This window comes from Crocodylus siamensis, chromosome 1, assembly GCF_052110815.1.
Source record: "Crocodylus siamensis isolate JL-2025a chromosome 1, ASM5211081v1, whole genome shotgun sequence".
Taxonomy (NCBI): Eukaryota; Metazoa; Chordata; order Crocodylia; family Crocodylidae; genus Crocodylus; species Crocodylus siamensis.
The window spans coordinates 65,209,897-65,237,311 of NC_143395.1; the positions used below are offsets into that span (position 1 = coordinate 65,209,897).

Sequence of the window (27,415 nt, forward strand, 5' to 3'; positions counted from 1 at the left end):
ATCTGTGAATCTAGTGCCAGAGATGTCCACTGGCTCATGCTGGCTGTTCTGTCAGAGTGGAGCCATGGTTCCTTAGATGCCTCTCAGGTGAGTCAGGAGCTGACTGATCAAGAGCCATTCACCCTCGCAGTGGGGAGATCAGCTCCAGTTGTGTGGCATAAGCAGCCAGAGATTGGTGATGGGAGCTGGCCAGAAGCCCCCTAAACCACCAAGAAGGGACATGCGGTGGTGAGCTGAGGACAGAGCATGCTGATCAATGGATGGGTAAAGAGCAGCCTGACTGCTCACCTTTCTTTGTACTTGTGCGGAATGGACTCCTGGGAATACTGGGAGCCAAATACGGTGCCTTCAGCCACGATGTTGGGCACAGACCTGACTTGAACTGATTATAATACCAGAGGTATGATGCAGGAGTGTAGGGGCAGAGGAACTCCCAAACTTAGCCCTTAAGGCTGGCTGGCTGGACAAGAGACCAGGCTCTAGACAAACTGTGATTGTTACTGGAAAGACTGTTCCATCCTAAGGTGAGCTGTTTCTGACATTAGAATATCACCTCCTTTTCACGTTACATCAAAGTCATGACAGATGAGACTGAGTGAGGGCAGAAGCAGTCTCTCCTAGGGAATGAGGTTCAAAACCCAATAATGACAATCAGAAAATCCAAAGTACCCAGACACTGAGACCTGCCAATTCTTCCCTCCAGGGGTAACAGAGGCTCAGTTACAGGCAGGTAACAAATTTAGGCTCATATAGTGTAAAATCATCATTTTAAAGCCATATGAGGGGTTCACACATGTAGACATGTTCCCCTAATGCATCTTAAATTGAGCTAATCTGCATTAAGTGGCCACCTGTAGACACTAGGGCTGTGCACAGCTTCAGTCCCTGATTCAATTCAGCAGAGATTTGACCCAATTCGGTGGCTGAATCTCCAAATCCAAATCGAATCAGGAGACCTTTTAATTTCTCCAAATCAAATTGGAACCCTCCAAATTGATTCAGAGAGATCTGGAAACATTTGATGATTCAGACATAGACACAGCTTTAAAAGTTTTATCTACATACCTCAAGGTACCAGATGACTCATGAAGGCTGAGATGCTGGGGTGGATAAAGCATCCCACAGAAGTGTGTGTGGGGGGGGATCCCCAGCATGCTTGGCAGCAGACCTGGAAGTGGACCAGAAGCACTTCAAGTCCACTTCTGGGTCTACATGGGAGCATGCTCAGGGCCCCCCCCATGCACTCCCCCAGCTCAGTGACTGGTGCCTCCTGAGCCTGGGGGTGCATGCAGGGTCCTCCTATGGCCATTTGCTGAGCTGAGGGGGCATGGGGGGCCCCCCAGCATGCTCAGCAGTGGACTTGGAAGTGGACTGGTGGTACTTCCAGTCCACTTTCTTGCTTGCTGCCAAGCATGCCCCCCCACCACCATGCTCCTGAGGGACACTTCATCTGCCCCAGCATCACAGCATTCATGAGCCATGCCTGGAACCTCGAGGTATGTAGAAAAAAAACATTTAAAGCTGTGTCTATGGCTGAATCGCCAATTCTCCAAATCAGCATCGAATCTTCAGATTTGGCCAAATCAAACTGGGGGCAGCGATTGAAATCACCGAGTTGAGTCACTGTCCCTGATTGGGCAGAATCTGAATCTAACACAGTCCACTTCACACACCATTAGTACACACCCCCAGTGAGGTGACAGAATAGGAAGTGCAAGAGGAGACCAGCCTGGCTAGATGCTGATCTTTTCATGGAGTTAATACTCAAAAAGGAATCCTGTAAAAAGTATTATGACCAAGTTTCTACTAGGAAAGAGCATAAAAGTATTGTACAGTTATCCAGGGAGAGAATTAGAAAGACCAAGGCACAATTTGAGTGCATCTGGCAATGGACATAAGAGGCAAGAAAAAGGAATTCTACAGGTGTGTCAAAAATAAGATACCAGAGAAATCATAGGTCTCTTACTGAATGTGGAGGGGAAATTAGTTACAAATAACACAGAGAAAGTTGGAATATTTAATGCCTTTTATACTTTTGTTTTCACAAATATGGGCAGCTACCGTAATGAGTGCAGTTGGCAGGAGAGATAAGGAAAGAGGCAAACAGCCTAGATTAATGGCAGAGCAGGTTAGGGATTACTTAGATAAGCTAAATGCTTTCTAGTCAGCAGGACCAGATGGGATGCATCCTAGCATACTGATGGAATTGGCTAAGATAATTGTGGAGCCTTGGCATCCTCTTTAAGAACATGTGAAAGTCATGTGAGGTCCTGAAGGGCTAGAAAAGGCTAATATAGTGCCTATATTTAAGGAGAAGGAGGATCCAGGGAACTAGAGACCAATCAGCCTGACCTCAATACCTGGAAAGATCATGAAGCAGGTCCTCAGGAAATGATGATGAGATGACTGGCTATGAGATGACTGGCTCTGTGGATATGGGAAGACTGCTGGATGTGGTGTACCTTGATTTTAACAAGGATTTTGATACAGTCTCCTACAACATTCTCCCACGCAAGCCAAGAAAATATGGGCTGGATGAATGGATTGTAAGGTAGATAGAAAACTGACTGAAGCATTGGGCTCAGACAATTGTAATCAATAACCTGAAGTGGGATTCAAAAGATGATGGAGCTAGACTGTTCTCAGTGATGGCAGATGACAGAACAAGGAGCAATGGTCTCAAGTTTCAGCAATGCAAGTTTAGTTTACATATTAGGAAAAAAAAATTCACTAGGAGTATAGTAAGGCACTAGAACAGGGTACCCAAAGAGGTTGTGGAATCTCCATCCTTTGAGATTTTTAAGACCTGGGTAGACAAAGCATTGGCTGGGATGATCTAGTTGAAAATGGTTCTGCTTTGAGCAGGGGGTTGGACTAGATGACCTCCTGATGTTGCTTCCAACCCTAATTTTCTATGATTCTTTTACATACAGCAAAACCTGCTATTGTTTCCTACATATATGAAGGAACCTCTAAGCCCCAAACCATGTCTAACTGTGTGGGTCAAAGGAGGTAAAAGTTAGGGTTGTGCGAAGCTTCAGTCACTGATTCAATTTGGCAGAGATTCAGCCTGATTCAGTGGCCAAATCTCTGAATCCAAATTGAATCAGGAGACCCATTAAACTCTCTGAATCAAATTAGAAGCCTCTGATTTGATTTGGAGAGATTCAGAGGGATTCAGTGATTTGGACATAGACACAACTTTATACGTTTTTTCTACGTACTTTAAGGTACCAGGTGGCCCATGAACGCTGAGATAGTGGGGTGGATGAAGCACGTCCAGTCAACTTCTGGGTCCTGCAGGAAGCATGTGGGGGACCCCCTCCTCATCCCCTGGCTCGACGACTGGTGCCTCCTGGGTTGGGGGGGCAGCTGGGGTCAATCACTGAGCCAAGGGAATGTGTGTGTATGTGTGGGGGCAGGGCATGTGCTTAGCGGCAGACCCAGAAGTGGACTGGAAGTATTTCTGAGTCTGCTGCCAAGCATGTGCTCCTGCCCACCACGCTCTTGTGGGATGCTCCATCTGCCCCACCATCTCAGTATTCATGATCCTTGCCTAGTACCTCGAGGTATGTAGGAAAAAACAAAAACCACTTAAAGGTGAGTCTATGGCCGAATCGCTGATTCTCCAAATCAGAATTGAATCTTCGGATTCAGCCAAATCAAATTGGGACAGCAATCTGAATCAACAAATCAAATCACTGTCCCCAGAATCAGTCCGAATCCAAATCTGAATCACTGGCTGAGTATCTGGACTATATTGTTTAGTAACTAAGGTGATGTGCATTAGGAGCTCTACATCAAAAGAGAGGACAGCAAGCTTCCCTGTATGATGCTAGAAGAAAGTATGAACTGAAGATAACTTTTAGCCACCAAATAAAAAAAGTCATATGTGATTGGACATCAAATATACATAGGGATCATCTCTGTCTTAATCTATGCTTTCTTAACAAATATGAATTTATTTTCCTGTTATTAAATGCACTTTATGTAGCTGTAACTAACACTGAAATGATTAATAAGCCTGTTAAAGGCAAATGTCTTGTTTAAATTCAAAAACAGAATACTGTTCCGTTACAGGAACATCAGATTTCAACTAGTGTTTCAGCTGTCAGCTGATCAAGCTTTATCCTAAAATACTTGATATAGTCTTTCTGCTTCTTTGATGTCAAGATAACCTAACTATACCTACATGACATACAAGCATTTTACTCCCAAAACCCCCCCCCCAAAAAACAAAATTATACTGAGAGGAGTACCTTTTATTTCAATATAAAAATCTTCAGGGTAATTAAACCAAAGCACATTGTGACAGTTAAGCTACACCCACAAAATAAATCATCATCTCTTGTTTTAATATGAACTGGTTAATTTCCTTTATTTCTTCCTGCCACGATGTTGATGGAATAAGATACAGAAATAAGCAGTCCTGAGATGAGGAAGATATCGTATCTGTGGTTCAACAAAAATAACTCTTCTGCACAACTATTATGTCTCTCTTAGAGAAATAATATATATTTAGTTCCCTCACTCTTTGAGAAGTCTCAATTTCTTGGTTGCTTGCCCTGTTCTCCTCTGCATAGGTCCCAAGCAAATAGCAATCCTAGGTGACCTCGTATTTACTACTGATATCAAAATTGTGGGGTTCTCTTTTTGTTAGTTTTCATCCACTCATTTCTTTCTCTTAATTTTAAGTCTCTGGGATGTTACTTGATGTCTACAGGTATCAGACTCACTGACTCAGAGTCCCCTTTTGTCAACTCACTTCATCTTCCCAGGTAAGTCTCTCTCCAGGACCCTTCTTACATTCTCTTTGCTCTCTCGTAGTTCCTCCTCTGGGCTGCTTTCTTCTCTTTCTCCAGCTAAATTTGGGTTACTTCGCCTTTAAATCCTTCCAGCCATCTGCTGTCTCTCACAGCCAACACTCTCTCCCCTACACTACAGCCCAAACCTCACAGATGGCATCTAGATGTTATCATCATCATCATCATCATCACTGACCCCAACTCTGGGCTCCAGAATCCTCCTAATTGAACCCTGCCTGAATTCCTCTCCTCAGGTGGTCTCATCTGCCTTCATACTAGGCAACATAGCTCCCTGAACCCGCTTCCTCTTCAGGTGTGTTCCCCCCAGGACCTTTGGCTACTAGCCCTGGCCCACCTCCAGGCCAGTCAGAACCCCAGGCACACAGCTCTTGGGTGTCCCTCATGGTTGGCCCCTGCCTCTTTGACCCTTCTGGCCCTGGCCTCAGCATTGACCAGTCAGGGGAAGTCCAGACAGGCATGAGTCTATGGCCTTTTCTATTTCTCTGGGGGTCCACCCTCCAGACCCTACAAAGGGGTAACCCACCCAGTTGTGGGGGCTAGGGGTTAAGGCACCCCAACCTGCCTTTCCCTGGGGTGGTAACTGGCCTGGCATTTCCTGGGTGGCTCCCGCACCACTAAGAGGCCCACCTGCACTCCTGGCAGGGTGCAGTTTTAGGTCATGCCCAGGACCAGGAGCCTCCTGATCAGGCCCTACAACTCCTCCCTTACCTCCAGATGATACCAACAGCCCTCTGTCCAGGCAATGTTGTTACCTGGGCTCCAGCAGCAGAACTGCCCTGTTTATATGGGCAGCCCCAGATTCAAAATGTCTGCCCTCATCAGGCACCTGGCAGCTGCCAGGTCCAGGCCCTTAAAGTGGCAGGAACAAACAGTACCCTGCCACACACATTTTACTGGCTTTTTGTGGCTTAGAATTCTTACGTACAAAGTGTCTATTTATCACTGACACGGGGAAATTGCAAACTATCAACTTCTGTATTCTTTTAAATCCTTCAGTTGTTGTATGTACTTTGAAGGAGTGTTTATACATCCTAGTAAAATACTTATACTTTGAAATCCTATGATTACTACCATATTATCAATGACAGCTGTTAAGCATATTGGTGAAAGCTATTTGTCCATTCTATGTATGGAGGCTATAATAACAAGCATTTTAAAACGAATTTAAAAAAACAGTAATGTCAGTAATTTATCATAGGTATCAAAGCATCTTGATAAGAAGATAGGAAAAATGGTCTATTATGGGTAAACTATGGATAGAACTTTTCAATTAAATCACTATGGTACTTGTGCCGGCATGACTGATAAGAAGAGCTTTAAATTAAGATGTGAGGAATAAAGCTTGAGAGAGATGCTTGTAATCTCCATGCCTGAATTCAGTTTGCAAGAGGCATAAAATCAAAATAACCTGAATGAGGCAATGGAAAAAAGAAATATCATTGGGCAGAAAGATGGAAAGCAAGTAGGAAAAGTGCTAGTTGATGAGAACAGTGTTCAGGTAGTGAGTAGAGTTAGTGAAAAGATGGTGAGTGGGGTATAGTCAGTAGGGCTGTGCAAAATTTCACTGGCTGTTTTGATTTGATACTGTTTTGACTCATTTTGAGTTCAAAACAGTGAAATTCCCCTGGAATCAGGCTGGGGAAAGGAACTGAGCCTGATCACTCAGTTCCCCTCACCAGCGCTAGATCAGGTGGGGGCCGGGAGTCAGCCCACATGGGCTGACTCCCCACCCCCTGCCAGATCTAGCAGAACATGGAAACAGTGTCAAAACAGCCTCACTGTTTCCACAATGCAAAATGGAACAGCTGTTTCGAATCAAAATGAAATTTGAAATGGAATGCTGTTCTGTCAAAACCTCAAAACTCAAGGAAAATGGAACAGTGCTGTTTCACACAGCCCTAATAGTCAGTAAGAAGTGACTGAAATATTTGTACACTAATGCATGGAGCTTGAGCAACAAATTGAAGAAACTTGATTTACTGATGAAGGCTGCAAAACTGGGGGATATGGAACTAAGAGAAACCTGGTAGAATAGCATGATGACTAGAACATTGAGGGCTATACATGTTAGAGAAAGGAAGGAAAGAAATAGAATGGTAGTTAGGAAGCATTATACATTAACACTGTGATAGTCTACAGAGATATAAGAAGAGACATACCACCCTTACTTGATTCACTTACTTGATTCTAAGATGCGCCCCCCCAACCCCATTTAGCACGGGGTGGGGCTCATCTTAGAATCAGGTATAAGGTGGGGGGCAGGTGGCTGTTGTAGCTCAGGGTCCAGCCCTGGGTTGGGACCATAGCCACAGTTGCTGCCTGCTCCATCTGCCATCTCTGTACCCCACCATCTCTCTTCTGCAGCCTCTTCTCCCCATCCCCATACTGTCACACAATCTCTGCTCCCATGCCCACCCCTCTCTCTCCCCACTTACACTTGCTCTGTACTGGCAGGGTCTGTGCACAGTGCAACCTGTGGCACTGAGCATGGTCCTAGCCTGGCCCCATAGCAGCAGTGCACAGCCCACACAGCTGCCATGGGGCTGGGCTGGAGCCATGCTCAGTGCCCCAGGTTAGAACGTGAATGGAGCCTGCTGGCATGGAGCAAAGGTAAGTAGCAGGGAGTGGGAAACAGAGGGTAGAGTGGAAGTGGGGAGAGCAGAGGCTGGAGGAGGAGTGGCTGGGGGGAGCAGGGTAAAGAGGCTAGGGTAGTGGGGACCTAAGGCTATAGGGGAGCATGTAGGGGGGCAAGCAAGGGACAAGCTGCTTGACCTCCCCAGACCACTAGCCTCCTCATTGTCTGCCCCCCCTGCAGTAGTGTGGGTGATGAATTAAAGATGACCCTCCAATAATTTAATATAAAATTATAACAAGTGTATATTTTTTTCATGTTTAGAAATTTTAAATTCAGGGTCATCTTATATATGAGTAAATATGGTAATGGATAAAATACTCGTGTTTGGGTCAAAATTATTCTGGGGAGGATGGTAAAAGAAATTTTATTGGGACAGAGGTGGAAAAGAGCACCATTGTTAGGCAAGGTGGGTGCTTGTACATATGACAGGGATTTAATCCCCAAGGTTTTATTCTATGCCCCCCTAAATTGAAATGGTGGGTTAATTGAAACCTATAGTTTCAATTTTTCCATCATGTTATGGTGAAGGGCCTGATCCTCTTTTTCTGTTGTTGCTGGATCTGGAGCCTACCCGCAGCAAGAGGTTGAGCTGCCAGCAGGCTGAGTGGCCCCTGAGCTGCAGGAGGCCCTTGTCTTTCCCTCCACAGGAGTGGCACTCTCAGGGGGGCTGCTAGTGGGTCAGGTACTGCACCCCAGAAATAGATTTGAGAACAAAAGCTAGTAATAATGATCAGGCCATGATACTCATTGATGAGACAATAGCCAATAGCTTTCTTGGAATTTATGCCAACCCAAAGAGATGATGTTGTTTTAGACTCAGTTTAGATAATTAATTAATGAGGATATTGTGGAAAAACATAGGAAATAACTTTTGATCAAGGTATTAAATGTAAAGATAAACAAACATAGATCTTTTGCTAAAGCTCTACATTTCAAAGGGACAAACTGTGACAAACTAAAAGAAATAGTGATTTTATTGGAGTGACTCATATAGCTGTGACTAGACATCACCAGGATTCTTTCCTTCCTCCTAAAACTTTGCCATATCTGCAGTTGAACACACAGATCTTAGATTGCCTTCTTCAATCATTTCTGGACTCACCAATGATTTCTCTTTCTACTGGAAGACTATCATCTTCATATTGAGGGACTGCTGACCACCTATGATTGAAGAGAAGAACTTGGAGATACAGAAGAAGCCTGTAATTTTTTAGGCTAAAGGCATTAGTACTATCAGGCATATATACCCCCCAAACTAGGGGAAAATAACTTCTAGGCAGGCCCCTACTCAATACACAACCCTAACTAATCCATCCCAGCCAAGTATCTGTCTAATCTGCTTTTGAATGTTTCCAAGGATGGAGATTCTATAATTTCTCTAGGTAGGCTGTTTTAATGCTTGACCACTCTCATAGTAAGAAAGTTCCCCCTAATCTCCAAACTAAATTCCTACTGCTTCAGCTTGAGACCATAGCTCCTAGTCCTGTCATAGTTGTTAGGGGCTGGGAGGGACCTTATAGATCAGGGGTCAGAAACCCCCAGCACATGTGCACACGAGGCCATTTTGCTCAGCATGCCACTGCCAACCTTGGCTATAGGCAGCTGCTGCCAGCCACAAAGCCCGGGCTGCTCCCAGCAGGCAGCTGGGCAGCTGCAAGCCCTGCTACAAGCAGACTGGGCTCCATGGTTGGCAGCAGCTACCTAAAGCATGGGACAGCTGCAGCCAAGAGGCTGCAAACATGTGCTCCGGGCTCTGGCATCAGCTCCATACCAGTAGGTGCATGTGCACCTTGAAGTGGATGGTGGGGGAGGGCCCTGAGGCAGCGCAAACCCGGCCTCTCCCCTGCTGCTGGCACAGAGCTGGTGACAGCTCCATGGGGAAACACATTGGCTCTGGTAGGACCAGGGAATTGTTGGGTCCAACTTTGTCCAGTGGCCCAGGAGCCTATCTCCATACCTGTGCAGCTGTTTCTGTGTGTTTGTCTGCCTCTGGTTCTGTGCATCTGTGTGTGTGCACACGTGTCTGGTTCTGGATGTGAGTGTGTGCATGTGTCTGTTCTGGGTGTGTTCCAGTTCTCTGTGTTTGTGCACATGGTTCTCTGTGTGCATGTGTGGGTGTCTGGTTCTCTCTCTGCTCTCCTTTTTCTTTCTCTTGTCTCTTTTTTCTCTCTTATTGCAACATGCTCAACAAAAAAGTAATACACAACAACAAAGGCAACATTTATAATTATTAAATATACTAATATGCAGTTCGTCCTTCTACGTACTCCTCCCTCCACCCCACCCCCTTTTTTTTTTCTGCCATGCCAGCACTCCGGCATCTTCCAAGGTAGACATTGTGGTTTTTTCGGCACTCTGGCCAAAAAATGTTGCCTACCCCAGTTATAGATCATGAGGTCCAGCCCCCCTGCACTTGGGCAAGAAAGACTGCTGGTCCCCAGCAAGATGGGCATCAAGACACTTTTTGAAGATTACCAGGGTGAATGACTGTACCACCTCTAGAGGACCCTGTTCCAAACCCTTGGTACTCAACTTGTAAAGAAGTTTTTCCTTATGTGTGGCCTGGAGCAATCCTCACTCAGCTTGTGCCCATTATTTCTTGTCCCCACAGTGGGGGGCCTTGGTGAAGAGATGCTCCCCCAGGCCCTGATATTTACCATTTATATACTTATAGGCTGCCACCAAATCCCCTCTGAGCCTTCTCTTCTCCAGGCTGAACAGTCCCAAGTCTTTCAGCTGTCTCCTTTCTCAGTCTTTCTGCTCATATGACCTGGTCTCTAGGCCTCTAATCATGTGTGTGGCTCTCCTTTTAACTCCCTCAAGCTTCTCCACATCCTTCCTGAACTGCAGTGCCCAGAACTGGATACAGAACTCCAGATGCATTCTGTTCCATACAGCCACAGGGGAAAGCCCATCTCCATCCTCTCCTCCCTTCAGTATTTGAAGACTGTCATCAGATCCCATATCAGTCTTCTCTTCTCCAGACTAAATAGCCTTAGCTCTTTTACCCTTTCCTCATAATTCTTGTCTCCTAGGCCCATGATCATTTTTGTTGTCCTGCATCGGACTCTTTCTGAACTATTCACATCCTTCTTGATGTATGGGGCCCAGTACTGGACACAGTACTCCAAGTGAGGCACCATTGGTGCTGAATGAAACAGAAGAATCACTTCTCTTGATTTGCAAGTGATAGTCCAATTAATGTAACCCAGTATGCTTTCAGCCTAATTTTTTTTTTTTTTTTGGCAACAAGAGCACACTGTTGGCTTATATTCATCGTATAGTCCACTGTAATCCCCAGGTCCTTGTCTGCAATAGTGCATCCTAGCTAGTCATTCCCCAGTCTATATTTTTCTATGTGGTCATCCTATCCCAAGTGTAGAACTCTTCACTTCTTAAATTTTATTGATTGCAGACCATTTCTTTAGTCTAGCCAGGTTATTCTGGATCCTAGCCCTATGCTCTGGAGCATCTGCAGTTCCACCCAACTTGCTGTCATCTGCAAATTTTCTGAACAAGCACTTGTTGTCATCATCCAAATAATTAATGAAGTTACTAAGTAATACAAGACCCAGGACAAAACCCTGGAAAACCTGACTTGATATCACCTCCCAAGTAGACATTGAGCCATTGATGACTACTCACTGGGAAAGTCTACATGTGAATTTATGCATGCCTAAACTTAATGTGCCTTAGCCTAAGGCTCATTAAGGCAATTTCTTTACACATCTACACATGCACATGTTACGGTGCCTTAATGCGGCTTCCTGTGTAAACACATTTGCAGCCTGCCTGGGCAGCACCCTGGACAGCCCCCCACAGCCTGCCCTGGGCAGAACCCTGGACAGCCCCGTGAAGCCTGTGGCAGTGTATCGGGATGGTGCAGCCCAGTGCTAGCCAAGGGGGTGGGAGCCTCCAGTCCCCCTGGATGTGATCACCTTGGCCCCAGCCCTGGCCCTGGCTCTAACTCCCTTTCTGTGTTCCTGCCTCCCCGCGTCAGTCAAGGGTAGACCAGAGCTGAGCCTGCAACATCCCATGCTGTCACCAGGTGCTGCCAAGAAGAAAAAGCAGCAGGCAGAATAGTCCAAGTGCTATTCTCCAAGGCACAGACTCTGAAACTGGAGCAGCAGTCCTGGAATCGTCAGTACCTGTTGGTGTTCTGACTGACAACTGCACATGGGTGTACAATGCTTGCCTCTGTTGGCATGATGCAGTGCAGCATAGCACAGAACAGTGTGGTGCTGTGTTGTTCCTCTGCTCACCACACAACATAGGGAGACTGTGATGCCACCGATCCTCCCTGACCTGCCCACATGCATGCCAGGGCATGGGTTGTTTTGGGTTTTTTGTTCCCTTGTGCATAGTTATCAATCAGCACACCAACAAGTACCACTGTTACTGGAACTGCTGCTCCAGCTTCAGCATTTGTGCCTTGAAGAACAGCATCCAGTACTTCTTGGCAGTATCCAGCAGCAGCACAGGGCCCTGCAGGTTGAGATCTGGCCTGCTCATTCAACATACAAAGTGTTAAGTGCTTTAAGGTGTCTACACATCCCCTATGGTTCCTCAGCCTCTTTTCGTAAGTCAACATAACAGAAAAGATACTGAAAGAAAGACTTGTCAAAGATTAATTCTCCAAGAACATGTGCTTATGGGATTAAACCAAAAATAGGTAAAAGATACTAAGATTTTATCTAAGAAACTGTGTGTCAGACTATATTAGTATTTTTCTATAAAAAGACAACTTTCATATGAGCAGTTAATTTATCTAAGTTTTTAATGTTAATTTTGATTCATCTAGATTTTAGCAAATCTGCTTCTTAGAAGAAATTGCAGTCAAACTGGAGAGGAAGAGATAGTGTCACAACTATGAGTAAGATAAGGAGTTGGCTCAGAAAGAGGTTGATTCACCAGCAGGTTATGCTCAAAGATGCTATAATCTCTCTTTTGACTGGAAAAAAGATTAACAAAGTCCTCCAGCGTGATTGGTCATAATAACTTGTTTAATAATATTATTAGTGGCCATGGTACTAGAACTAGATGCATCTCCATTACATTTGCAAATGATCCTCAGCAAGAGGTACTGGCAATACAGAATATGACTGGATTATTACTGTATTTACTCAATTCCAAGATGAGGTATTTTTCCCCATCATGTTAAATGGTGGGGGGAAGCCCCTTCTGTTGGAATTGATTAGAAAGTGGTAGGGGAACAGGTGGCTCCCACAACTCTGGGTTTAGCTCCAACCCCAACCCCAGAGGTTGAATCCAGAGTTTCAGCTGCTGCTTGCACCCTGCCACCTCTGCACCCCCTGCCTTCCCCCCCATGCCCAGTGCAGCCTTGGACTTTCACTCCCCCCACACCACCACCATTTTAGCCCTCCCCCCACAAGGCTTGGGCATCCACTCTTCCTTTTCCCCTGCCCCCATCTCTCTCCCCTGCAGCTTCTGCTCCCTCCCCACTGACTTACTGGTGCTGGCAGGCTCTGTCCCTTCTGCAACCTGAGGCATGGAGCCTGGGCCCAGCCCAGCTCCACAGCAGTCCTATGAAACTATCATTGCTGCAATGGGGCCAAGCTGGGATTGTGTTCTGTGCCACTAGCTGCAGCAGGGACAGAGCCTGCCAGTGTTGGAACAAGGGTATATAAAAGGAGGGAGAGGCAGGTGGGGGAGGGGGAAGAGGCTGTAGTGGGGAGGCCCTGCACACAGAGGTAGGGGTGGGAAAGCACAAGGTATGTAAGTGGAGGGGGAGAGAAGCAGGACATGCAGCAGGGGGCAGGCTTCCTACCCAGCAATGTCCCCCCCAACTGCCTGCTCCCCTGCTTCCCCCACCATCTCCATACCATCTACCCCCTGATACCTGTCCCCTATTGTTTCCCACCACCACCACCTTTCCCCTTACCACCTCCCCAACCATCTTCCCTACTGTGTGCCCCACACCATCTGCCCCCCCCCCCACACCAGCTATAGCTTTCCCTGCTGCAGTGGTGATGGGGATGAATTCAAGACAAATTAAATTGTATATATGGAAAATAGTAAGAAATGTATAATTGATTCTGGTAAATCCAGTATAAAGGAAGTTTAAAATAATAACCTTCTGGAATGAAGTGTTGGAAATGCTATGACGTGTAAGTCTAAGAAAATGCTAAGCCATGCACTAAGAAACCAGCAATAAAGACTTAAGCTATAAAATGACTGGGGATGACTGAGAAAAAGAGGGATATGGATGAATTGGCCAACTGTAGGATGACTGTGAACTGTTGGTATGATTTGGCTGTAAAAAAAAAGTTAATGCAATTCTAAGGTATATTAGTGGGGAATATTCATTAAGAAAAGGAAGTGCTCAGACAAGTCCTTGGTGAGACCCCCATTTAGAATATTGTGTATGGATCTGGTCACAAATGTTAAAAAAAAATGAACTAAAATTAACTAAGATAGTTAAAGGAATGGAGACCCTTACTTAAGTAAAAGAGCTTCCCTTGTCTAGCTTAATGAAAGGCCAGCAATTGACAGGGAAAATGATAACTTTCCAGAAAATACATTTGGGAGTGAATATTAGGAGGGAAGAAGAGATTTTAGGTTAAAATCTCTGTATGACTACATAATCAGATGGCTACAAATTGGTTATGAACAAATTCAGACTGGACATTAAAATACAATTTCTAAACATCAGAGGAGTAAAGTTTTGGTTTGGCCTTCCAAGCTAATGAGTTAGTTTGGAAATCAGTGTACATAGAATCAACTATTTGCAATACTTATGTTGGAATATATAAGGACAACTGTTTTGAAAGGTGGTGAGTGGCTAACAACCCCATGCTTCAGGGCTTTTGCTAGTCACCTACCAAGAAGGAATCCTCCTTCCAATTAATATTACTGCTTTCCGGGGTATTTTTTCCTCTTCTTCTGTAGCCTTGGCACATTGGCCACTAGTAAGACTGGGTTATGGTGGTGCTTCTGATGGATTTAGAAAACTCAGAGGTTCCCACTTAAAAAGTCTTATTCTTCCATTCAGAAATATTACCAAACACCAATATGGAATCAGGAAGGAATTTTTCCTGTAGATCAGATTTATAAGGCCTGTGAGTTCTTATGCTCTCTTTTGAGAGTAGTAAATGGCCCTCTACCTAAGTTTCTCTGAGAACACATGAAAAATTACTCCTCTGTTATTGCAGTGGTAGGGCATGGACAATGCCCTTTTCTTTTCTGCACATTTTAAGGTGTTCCAGTGGTTTTGATGTTATGCCTTGTAGTTGTGTGTCAGGGCCTGAAGTTATGATTTTTAGGAATCTTTGGATAAATTGCTAGCTTGAGTACACAGCAGCCTGAACTCAATGACCCAGGAAGGCCCTTCCAGTCTTATGTTCATGTGTTTCCATGAGGAAGAGAACTTGATGGAGAGAGGTATTTCTTCAATGTAATCCCATTGATTAGCCAAAAAAAGAAGGGAAAGGCTTTGTTAGGTATATAATAGTGACTGATCAGTGAAATATATTTCCTGTACATGTCACTTATGAAAAAATATTTTTTCAAACAACTTGCTGTTCAGGACTAACAAGGAAGTAAGCAAGCACTGTAATGACTTGGCATTCTGCAGCTCTCATTGCCACTTTCTACATGAAGGCACTGACCCTGAAAATGACTCCTGGCAGCCACAGACCCATGCCAGTCAATGGAGCAGTGCATCCCCTGAAGACAAATACTAAATTAGCTCCTATGTGTGCATATGGAGGAGGAATGGGCCAAAGGGATTTGTGAGCCATAAGCCAGCAAACATAACTGTTAGCCAAGGAATCTCTGCGGGACCTCTCCCTAGTGTGAAAAGAGCACTTCTTTTCTTTTTTTTTGCAAGAGATAGATAAGTGAATTTGTTTGTTTGTCCTTCGCTTGGTAGTATCTTTGGTTACAGCGTGCAGTTTGCAGAATCTGTGTGGGAGCTGTTTGCTGTTAGTGGGATAGAGGTCTTACAGTTGACTGTATGGGAGATTCCCCCTGCCTTAGACTCTAACTGAGGGACAGTTAACTGTTGAGCCTCAATGAGGAAGGCCAGCTGACCTATGCAAAAGCCTTACATAGCACAGTCAGCAATTAGAGCTATAAACAACAAAATTTGCTTGAAAGACTTTGTTTTTAAAAGGTAAAGGAAGAGAGGATAATTATGCCAAGTGAAGCAGCAGCAGAAACACTAACTGTGTCGTGTCATTAGCCCATTTTAATTTGCATTAAAGTATCACAAAAAACTGTGCTCTTTAGTTAATGCCCATTAAGGTAGCCTAATGAACATGTTCCTAGTACCTCACAATGGAGGAGGCTCTTATACATGCTCTGGGGATTGGGGGAGTGACACTTTAATTGCTCCAAGAGCCGCACTAATTAAAGCACCACTGCATCTCTTGGATCAGCATCTCTGTGCTTAAAAAAATAGTGGTAGGTGTGCTTGAACTACAGTTCATTCAACAAACTTTAGTTTAAACACCCCCGCCACCATTTTTAAGTGTGGTATGCAGGATGCTGCTGGATTACAGTGATGGTAAATGCCACATTTCAGCAGACTTGATTAATCTGTTCATGTATAAAATTAATAGAGTCTGCTCCAACGTGCTGGGATTCCAGTGTCTTGGAGCAGACTCTATGCTCATGTAAACACTTGGAGATACTGAATTTAATGCACATTAACTAAAGCATGATAATTCACATGTAGATGCACCCACTGAAGATCACTGAATGCAGAAGCTTTAAGATATATAGCTTTCTTGAGTCAGAGAAGATCTTGCCTTGAGCAGGACATTGGACTATATGACTGCATGAGGATTCTTCCAGTCCTACTTTACTATGATTTTTTATGAATGAACATTTGCCAGCAGAATTCACAGATGAAATGATCCAAGGACTTGACATATAGCTCATGAAAATGGTGCACTTTGAAGTAGTGTCTGAGAATGTGCTAGAGGAAAGATGGTATGGCTAACTCTTTTTGGATATCTGCAGAGCAAGAGGATGTAAAGGACAAACTCCTTGATAAGGTTGACCTATGAAAGAACATGACCGTGAGAAAAAGGCAAAAAAAAGGATTATATGATGAGAAAGTGTAGAGGAAGTATAATTGTGGAGCAGGATTGTTGCACAAGATAATGAAGAAGAGAAAGAGCAACAGAAATTTTGGGAGATGAAGAGGAGCACAGCCCAAGAAGCTTTGACTAAAAATACTGAAAGTGCTAATGGAATGACTCTTCTTCACATGTACCTATAATATACTTCATAGCATAGTGACTTTGCTGAACTTGACAATTTAAAATGCAACAGTATGACGGACTTTAATTAAAATATGCAAATTAAAATATATCAGAAGTAATTATGAGTTTCCTCCACTATACTACTAGACAAATGCCTAATTTACTGCAAGACATTATAATTGTAAATCCCATAACTTCAGTGCACATTTTTTTAAATTAGGGGTTGATTTTACAGACAGCAGGTTGCTATTTATTTAAATCAGTAAAATAGAGCTTTTATATAGAGCACACCAAAGAGAAATGGAAGACTAGTGAGAAATTAGCAGAATATTTGTCCTGGCACTAAAAGCAAGTATAGTATTTTCACGTTATTATGGAGATATGACTGACTGGTAGCCATATAAGCAATAGCCTAGATAAGCTTCCTAAATTGTTTTTTTATTTCAGAGGAAACACATATGAGTTACTTTTTCCATATTTGTATTTGGTTACACTCCCAATGGCTCAGAAAACGTAAAGTACTCTACAGTGAAGGAGTTGCCACTCACAAATCTAGCAAAAGGTATTTACATTGAAGGATTTATCCTGTGAGAAGATTTTGTAGTTATTTTGAAAGCAGAGAAGGACTTGCCTCAAGCCTCCTCCCCTTCCCCCACAAAAGCAAAATTTTTTGAGGTTTTTAAATCCCAATCCTGCCAATCCAAATGTTGTAATAAGACGATAATGGACTGAAGTCAACTGCCAGATCCAAGTCCCACGCCATTTCTAAATGTGGATCCAGCTTCAAACTTAGGATTGAAAGGAACCTCCCTGGCCATCAAGTCAGTCTCTTGCCTTCAAGTAGAACCATTTATCCAAAGATTTCTAAAAGCCAGCCACTCCTACTCCTCACACACTCTCATCACATTAGGAAAATGAAGCCAAAAACCATATGCCACAGGGGAAAAAAAAGGACAAACAAGGGTACCACCAATTCCCCACCCTGCAATGGCAAAGGAGTAATTTGATTAATGTGCTCAAAAGATCCCAGGAGGAGGACCGTTTCATGCTACACAGGAAGACAAAACCATTCCACAATCCTTGCCAATCTTTCCAGGGGAGAGAAAATCCCTTCCTGACCCCAAATCTGAAATCTGTATGACCCTCAACAGAAGTGCAAGACCATCTAGACAGGGACCCAAGAGACAGGAGAACGAGTGCACCCCAGTCAAAATCCCCATCAGTAGCTGTGGCCACATCAAATGCTCCAGAAGAAGGCAAAATTAATACCTGGAAGGTAATAAGAACTGATAAAGGAAAATGAAATATCCCTCCTGGGCCCTAAAGATGACCAAGAGAAATACTGAAAGAAATGCTTCCTACACAGAGAAAAAAGTTACTTTTCAACTTTAACATTGGACTGTAAGTACTTGAATCCTCATACCATGTGTTGATTATTGATCCAAGAATTCTCTACCCTATAATACTATTCTTTCCATAAATTTGTCAAGTCCATCTTGTAGTGATTCAAGTTCTTGGACTCCATAGCATTGTTCTGATGATCCTTCCAAAATGTCAAAACGTAATATCCAAACTTAAATTTTGTTCAAATACAGTTCGATTGTCTTGCGCCAGCATTGTTATTTAACTTGTTCTATTGTAAAAGCCAGTATTGGTCTTTAATTTACACAGCTCTTCTCCCTCCCTGACACTTACCCATATATGTGTTTATAAAACCAGAATCATGATCACCTCAACTTTCATTTTGATAAGCCAGTGATTCACAACCAGGAGGCCATAACACCATGGGGTGCCACAACGTCCTTTTAAGGGTGCCACATAATATTAGTACTGTTAGGAGGGCAAACACATTTACATGATTCACAACATAAACACAGATTTCAAAGAGGAATCCAGAGTGTCAAAAACATTATGACTTGTTGTGAGCTGAGTTCTTTGCTATAGAAGAACTGCTAACTTATTCTTCTGTAGTCACAAAAGGTCAGAAGCATGAGAGTTGCATTAGCTGCATAGGGCCTGAGGAATAGGTGCCTTGTATTGAAACAGGTTGAGAACCATTGTGCCAAACTAAGCAAGCCAAGCTCTTTTAAATATCCTTTTATAAGTTCTCCATTACTTTACCCACCCTGGTGGCTCTTCTTTGCACATGTCCTGGTTTAAGTTAATCTTATTTGAACACTGATGACTAGAATTGCACCCAGGATTATAAAGGGTGACTTAGAATGGTTGCAGTACTTCGTCTCTAAGACCTTTACGAAGAGGATGGAGCTAGACTGTTCTCAGTGATGGCAGATCACAGAACAAGAAGCAATGGCCTCAAGTTGAAGCAAGGGAAGTTTAGATTACATATTAGTAAAAACTTTCTCACCAAGATGGTAGTTAAGCACTGGAACAAGCTATGCAGCGATGTTGTGGAATGTCCATCCTTAGATGTTTCTAAGACCCCGCTAGACAAAGCCTTGGCTGGGTTCATATAGTTGGATGGTTGTGCTTTGAGCAGGGGGCTGGACTAGATGACCTCCTGAGGTCCCTTCCAATCCTAATTTTCTATGATTCTATAATGAACCCTGGAGTTGCATTAGTCCTTTTTTACAGCTATATAATACTGGTAGCTCATGGTGATACTCTGATAAATAAGGATACCCAGGTTTCACTCCTCCTCTTTTGCCCCTCCTTAGAGTAATAGTTTCTGTTACAAGCTCCTATATGCCTGATTCTGAACTTCATACCATTTCTACTGCTTTCCTCCAAAATTATCAAAATCTTCTTATATAATAATAATCCAATCTTTTTTTGTATTGGTAGTAATGAAATTAGTGTCATCCCCAAAATTCATAAGCCCACATCTAGTTCCTGTACCATAGTCTTTAATGAAAGTGTCAAACAGGATAGATCACAAGATATGCTTGAATAACACTACTACAGCTCTCCAATCTGATAATCTGCCTTTCAACAACTCTTTGTCCTAGTCATCGTAATAGCACTGCACCTCATTCTCTACAGTTTGACTAATAATTTCCTGTAAGGCACAGTGTCAAAAGCTCTGCTTACATGCAAATACATTAGGTCCACTGCAGCATAGGGTGGACATCATAGAGGACCTTCCAGTTTTCTGTTACTCTGTCCTCCAGTGTTCCCTCTAAGCTGTGTGGCATGCACGGCTATGCTGGTGCACTCATGCCACATTGCCAGGTGTGCCTGCATGGCTGCACACACCACACATCTTAGAGGTAACACTGCTGTCCTTTGTTCTCTATTGATACAAAACCTAACACATTGATGTCCTCTATTTTTCTCTTGAAGGCATAAAGGCATTGGGTTTTGTATCAATAGAGGACAGAGAACAACTGGACTGTCCTCTATGATGGCCACCCTACTGCAGCAGTGGTACAGGAAACTACAAGGGTCGGCACCCTGGGTGGCAGGGGCAGTGGCAGGGGCTGACTGTGGCAGCAGCAGTGGCTGTGAGTGGCAGCAGTGCCATTCTTGTACCCCCTCTAAGTAGGCATCTGGGGCTGGTGCCCCAGTTTCCTACCCCTCGGCTACACTACTGCACTATATTGCCCTTATATAAGAAATCAGTTATCTCTTTCTTATTGGGTTAGCGGAATACCACCCATTCCTCTGGTTCTCACCTGCCACGACTTGGATCTTATTATGGGAGGAAAGAGATTGGTGGGATGTTAACTGGTACCCGCAGAATGACTACTCCCAACCCGTTACATTATTCTAGGTATTTTATTTCTCTTTCTTATCTTTTCTTTTACAGTGGCCCAAATTGTAGGTTGCAGCCCATTCAGCTTGCCCCCTGGATCACCCCTGGGCTCAAGAGGGGCTCTCCAGCTTTGAAATTCTCAAGGTAAGTGCCAGTCAGTGTCTTGCAGTGCTAATTACCTTATTAGCAGTCCGCGCATCCGGCGCCTTTCATTCTTCACCGGCTAGCTGTGTAGGGAGTGTTCCCCGCTGCTTCCTCTCAGTACATGGTAACAATTTACAATCCTGGCTCAGTCACTTTTGAGTTCAAGGGGGATAAGGAGTCCCCACGCCTGTGCCTCAGTTTATCACTGCTAATTACCTCATTAGTGGGCTTGTTATGGGCATCTCACAGTCTCTCCCCATGATCTGTGCCGGTGCGGCTCTGGGAGCTCCCTGGCAGTCAGAGCCAGTGCAGCAGGACCTGGAACCATTGTCCCCTGAGCTCCGGGGTTTTTGCCAGCTTCCCCTCCTGGGTTTCACCCTGCGACCCCTTTTCTAACTAGAGACACCTCGCCTCATCCCAGAGCAGAGCCTCAACTTTTCCCCAGACTCACCGCAGCCTCTGGAGTTCCAGCATAAGTAACTGAGGGTGTTGCCGACCTGCTGCCTTCATGATCCCTCCGTCTCAGTGCTTCTCTCAGGCCTCAGATCCCTCCACCGGGTCCTCTACCTCTGGGGTCTCAAACAGCCCCTCTTCCATCTGTTGGTGCCCGAAGACATTTTCTTCGGGAACTCTCCCTTCTTTTATTCCCGGAAGCAGCGTCCCATTGAAAGACACTGCATATTATTTAAGTCAAGCTAGATATGTATGGTATGAGCAAAAATTACTATTGAGCAACTATGGCAAAGGAAGACCAGATTACTCAGAAAACTGTCTTGTGAAATCACACTATGGCATTAAGGGCACCATTTTTCATCCCCAAACTACTCTGCCCTTTTCCATCAGCCAGCGAACAAATCACAAGAGAGACAGTCATTTGAAACATTCAGGACACAAGCAGTGAAGGCAAGCACCTGCAATTATAATAACAACACTAATTCAGACTAGAGAAATGACTGTTTTTGCTACCAAAGGGGAGTCCAAAATAAGAAAATGAGACCTGGAAATGTTTGAAAGGATGACCTAGAGTCAAGGATTTTTTACCATGTTTTCAAACACAGACTTATAGAAACAGACATTTTTAAAGGAATTTTGGAAATGATCCAGAAGTAACAGCTGTAGAGAATTAAGAAACCTTCCAAAGAAAGCAGGAAGCAATAACAGTAACTGCATAGTACAATCATACACACACACACACATAATTATTGTATAAATCTAGATACAATGCTTATACCACTAGAGTTTGCTCTAGTTCGGAATACCTCTAACCAAAAGTTATTTTGGAACAGCTTTTCCTTAGCACAAAATTCCTGTAAGGATCTAGTCATGTAAGAAACATGTAAGTGCTTAATTTTACACACTGTCAGTGGTCCAGAAACGTCACTGTAGGATGAAACTTAACCCTCTTAGTAACAGTCCACGGAGCAGCTCTAACCAATCAGCAATCGGCTTCCATTATGACATTTTTGCTAGTATACCACATAATAAATTCACAAAGGTCCCTGAATAAAGTTCTAGTCTCACTGGCGGAAGTTGAAACTTGTATGGTATTCTAGCAGTATTTAAATGGTTTGCTCTAAAACATTTTACAGCAACTCAGGAGAGTTTGATACCAATGGAGGACTTGTGGAAAACGTTTTAAAATTGCATTTCCCTTCCTTGAGCAAAGTTTTCAATTATTTAGTTCCCAAAGTAGACATGTAATAAAAATACACCAATCTAGTGCAAAAGATTTAGTCCTATGATGCCTATGAGGAAAATAAATCACAAGAAATAATGGAAGGCAGAGTCTGACATAGAAAAAGACCCATGTGAATTGATGTCTTACCACCTCACAATGCTATCAGTACTGAGTCATCAATTTAAGGCCAGTAAAGCCAACCATATTAAAGGATTACATACAACAGAAACAGGCTCCCACAAATCCTAAAATGAAAGCAAATAAAACCCCAAGGACCCTTTCAATCCACATTTGATTCTATTTCTGTTCATCTGATTATGTGTTCATCCCCTGTTGAAGAAGAGCCAGTCAGATTGAAAGAGACATGTTATAATTATCTTCCTTTGGGTGTGATGTAAATAATTTAAGCCAAAATTCTATTTCATTACCCGGGAGAAAAACTGTGAGTTATTCTGAACATACAGGACTGTAATCAAAGGTGAATTTGCATATACATTTTTTGTCTTGAAGAGCCAAAGAAATAGGCAACAGCCTGTCTCTCTCCATTGCACTGTAGGCTACGGGAAAGAAAATTTTGCACATAATGTTATTGTTGATGTTGTTTTACAGGGATTTGTTTGAGACAGGGCTCTCCTGCCCAAAACGAAGCCCTGGGAGGCCTACACGCTGACTTAGTGGATTCTCCAGATGGTCAGGGCTATGTATTGCCAAATGGGCTGGAAGGAAGAGAAGTTTTTCCCTCTTCATTTCTTGCTTGTTATCCATTGCTTTATTTTCTGATCACATCCAGCCTCATATAGAACCTCATACAAGTCTTGGTTGCATGCATTCCCCACTATGCAGGCCTATGGAGGGGAAGTGGCAGTGAGGGAGGAAGGTGTCGGGGCAGGGGTCGCTGTCTGGCTACAGAAACATTGCATTAGATCAGCAACTGTGAACCACATGGTTGTTTGTTTTCTACCCCCCCAGAAAGTTAGCAAAGTTGAACGACAGATTGGGCACTGTACAACTGTGGAATATACCCCTTCATTTCTGCAAAATATGACAGAATAGTTGATTCCCAGGGTGCACTGAAAGCCTATTATACATAATGCCACGTGGCCCAAAGAACATTATATGGAACTTTTCTTCAAATAATTAGTCAACAAAGAACTGCTGTATGCAGTAGTTGTTGTTCTTGAGCTACTATTTTATTCTGATCTTTGTTTTAAATTGGCAGCAGTACTGAGTGCCTTCAGTATCTCACAAGCCTAATATATATATATGTACACACACACACACACACACATACGTATATATACACACACACACACATACACACGTGTGACTGTGTGTGTGTATGCGTGTGTGTATTATGTATCTGTTTGTATATTCTCCCATTAAGAGAGACAATATAATTAAAATGAAACTGCCTCAGTTTTGCTAACTGGAATAAAAAAAAGTGACAGTTATTCCCTTTGATGAAAAACATTGGGCACCTATACACATGCCGGTCTGACACCTGCTCTGATGCATACTCATTAGCACACATTGGAACAGATTATTTGACTTTGCTGCATCCCATGTATTCAGTGTCCCCCATACTTCAAAATGGTGGCTGGGGCACTTTAAATAAAGTTCATTCAATGAGCTTTAGTTAAAAAGCACCCCCACCACCATTTTGCACATGAAACACTAAACATATGAGATGCTGTGAGTGCTTCAATTACGGCGGCTCCCAAGAGCTGCTCTAATTTAAATACTCTCCCTACCAGAGCGTGTATGAAGATGCCCATTGGTATTATTTGACCAGGAGCAAACAAAAAAGAAGTTTCAGTATATTGCTATAAAAGGCTCAGTGTCATAGTTCAGTAATGCATACATGATACTATGAGTATGTGACTAGACATAAAGGCCCAAATCGTATTTCACCTCAAAGCATCTAAATACTGTTTACAAGGCTAAGTACAGTAAGATTTTTTTTGTCACTTATGAGGTTTTTAGAGCCTATTTCCACTTGTGTGATCACTGCTGTCCACCTGAGCATACTCAGTAGGAACTTAACTACAGCCATTTGTGCTCTGTGGAAATGTTATTCTGCCTCAGCAGGTACGTAACTGTTCCTGAAACTTTGCTCTGAGAAATACCAGGTGAAACATCCGTTTGAGCCTCTCACTGTTTAGCTGAGCATCCAGGAAGGTGGAGATAGCTCTGTAGGCTATTAAACTAAACATCAAACGTGAAATTCAGAAATATCACTGGGGATAGGAATGTGGGCCACAATCCATGCCTTCCCATACAGTACCCTTTTCACTGTGCCACAGAGCCAGGCTCCCTCTAGCTTGCTCATCTTCTGGCAGGGGTGACTGGTGTCTCCTGAGTCTGGGGCAGGGGGCACAATTTTTGGGTGGGCCCAGTGGCAGGCCAAAAGCCTCATATCCACTCCTATACTTCTGTGCTGCAGCTTAGTGCCCCCGCCCCCAACACGCCCCCCGCCCACTTGGCAAAGAAATGGCCCCATCCTGAGCGGTACTGAGTCAGGGGCCAATCTCAGGGGGTGCACGTGCCTCCCTGTGCCCCGCCTTCCAGGCACCTGTGTCTTCTAGTCCTACAGATCTTCCCTTCTTAGCTGCCCAGTGGGCCAAGTTTAGTAAGAAAGTTTGAGATTGCTCTTGGGCCTGTTGAGTCCTTGGCTTGCTAGGTAGGGCACATTTCTGGGAAGTAAGAAATAAGGATTCAAACCCCTCCCTCACCAGGGTGATGGGGACACCTGAAACATGGGTCTCTGATTTCTTGGCAAATGCCTTACATTCTGGGCTATTGAGCTAAAATGTGACAGGGTACTTCTTTTCTTGCCATGTCAGAAAAATAAGTGTAATCAGCTCTAACAGCCACATCAATGGGTAACATTTAGATGATAAGTAACATTTGTCTATGTTTACACAAAATAGGATTCACGCCAAAATATTTGTCATTCTCATTTTTGCTTAGGATTGCATACAGAAATAGTAGATTCTCTACTACAACTGTGTGCATCCATGAAAATGTAGAACATGCATTTCAAACTTTAAAGGATATTTTTAGTTTGAAAAGTAGCCAATTAATATTAAGCTTCATGTGCTTTCTCATTTATTCCTGTGTGAGAGACAGAGGGATGGGAAAGTAAGAGGGAAAACTCTGACTGAACAAAGCAAAGAAATGAACCAGTCTTACATGTTACTTCAGATAGTGATATCTTAAAATTACATTATCACTTTAAAATAGCAAGTTTGGGCTCTACAGCTTTGGAGATAAGACAGTAATTAAACAGTGTTGCTTCAATGCATTATCTTATTCTATCTTATCTTTGTGGATGAAAAATAACTCCCCTTTTGCCCCTGTACAAGTCCATAGTTTGGCTGAAATCTGGGGCCTTTCATAGGGTTTAAGGCCAGAAGAAATTTCCACCTAATCCACAAATGTGGTAGTAGATATTGTAACAATCTAATTCATATTTAAGGAGTTGGGGGCACTGAATCCAGTTAAGTATGCCTTCTATGACCCATCCATCAGCCTGCTTCATGAAAAAAACTTCCTTTCTACACTGACAGAGAGAGGTCTTCAAGGTAAGAAGCAAGGACATGAATGAGGATGATGTTATGATTAACATATCTTAAACAAGTTTCAGGGGTTTGAAATACCTCCATTGCAGCTCTTGCTGTTCATAGCTTTTAATCATGGTTTTACGAAAAGCAGATCTCTTGACTTTATGAGTCAAGGGGGACCTTATTCAAAGTCAATAGAAAAATCGTCAATCAAGAAAAGAATGACAGCTTAATGACTTAATGTCAAATAGAAAATGGCTGCCTTGGAAAGAGAAGGATGATTTAATTAGCGTAGTAATGTTTTTAAAAGAGAGTTTTACAGGATCTAATATAAACCACCTTAAAGCTTGGCATAAGCCCTAAGCAAACAAAAAAGGCCACAGAAGGAACTTTATTCCACAGAAATAATACAATAAAACCATTTTTTTAGTGACAGATTACAACCACAAATATAAAAATCAGTCTGTGCGTATGTCTACACTGTTCCGTGTGCAAGCTCAAGCTCAGCAAACCCACCCATGACTGCCAACATATTGCCTTAAACATCTTGGGCATTTATACACATGCTCCAGGAGTGCAGGGGAGGGCCCCTCCACTTAAAATGCTTGAGCGTCTCATGTATCAGCATCCCTGAGCTGAAAAATGACAGCAGGCTCATTGAATGAGCTTTAGTTAAAGTGCCTCTGCCACCATTTTTCAGTGTGGGGATGCTAATACACACGACTCTGGAGTCTGCTGGAGTGTGCTAATTACCATGCTCCGGCAGACTCAACTGAGTCTGCTCCAACACACTGTAATTACAGCATGTTGGAGCAGCCTTGTTGCACATGTATAGGTGCCTGTTAAGTCCTGAGTACCAAAACGGGGCCCAACTTGCCCCAGTGAATTCTGCCCTCACCAAGATGGAAATGACAGAAAATTCACTTGCCTGTTTTTATGTTTCCCATTTTTGCATGGGTCAGGGTGTCCACATAAATTAAATATGGCTACAAAGAAAGAAGAGTTATTAATAAATGGCTTTACATGTTTTTTCCTTCATAGACCAAAGGGGAGAATTTATTTTAACCCATTAACTCAGAAGGCATCTTCAGTTTTGGAGGCTCCTCTTCACACTACATTTTTATGGGTGAACAGGCAATGAGTTTCTTAGAGGAGCTGTTCCTAACTGAGGGATGACTGTTTATGCTATGGAGTAGGCACTACAAGAAAGGTTAGGGGGCTTACAGTGTAATAAGAATTGTAGAGGTAGTACTAAAAATCATGTAATGCTTGTACATATAAAGTCCTTCTACCCCAAAACATTCTTGTCTCCTGTCTTGCAATGCATATGACTAAGGAGGAAAGGATCAGGAGAAAAAAGCAAGGGGCTCTCATGTGACTTCCATTCTTTACTAAAGCCGATAGCATCCTAAGAAATACTAAGATCTTCCTTAGCAATTACTGTGTTGGCCATAAACCAAGAAATCGCTTGCTTTTTATACCAAAGCTTCTCATGAAATAACAAATAAGGTGAGCAGTGCCTACCAAGCTGAAATTCTGCTGCCAGTGCTTCTGCAGAATTTCTCTCCTGAGCAGGTCCTCTGAGAATTCCTCCAGATATCCACCGAGACAGCTTGTTTAGCAG

General features: G+C 43.3%; 1 pseudogene; it reads left to right on the forward strand.

The window, feature by feature from the left end:
* Positions 1-6,246: 6,246 nt before the first annotated feature.
* Positions 6,247-27,415, forward strand: part of LOC149872859 (uncharacterized) — a 152,318-nt pseudogene continuing 131,149 nt past the window's right edge.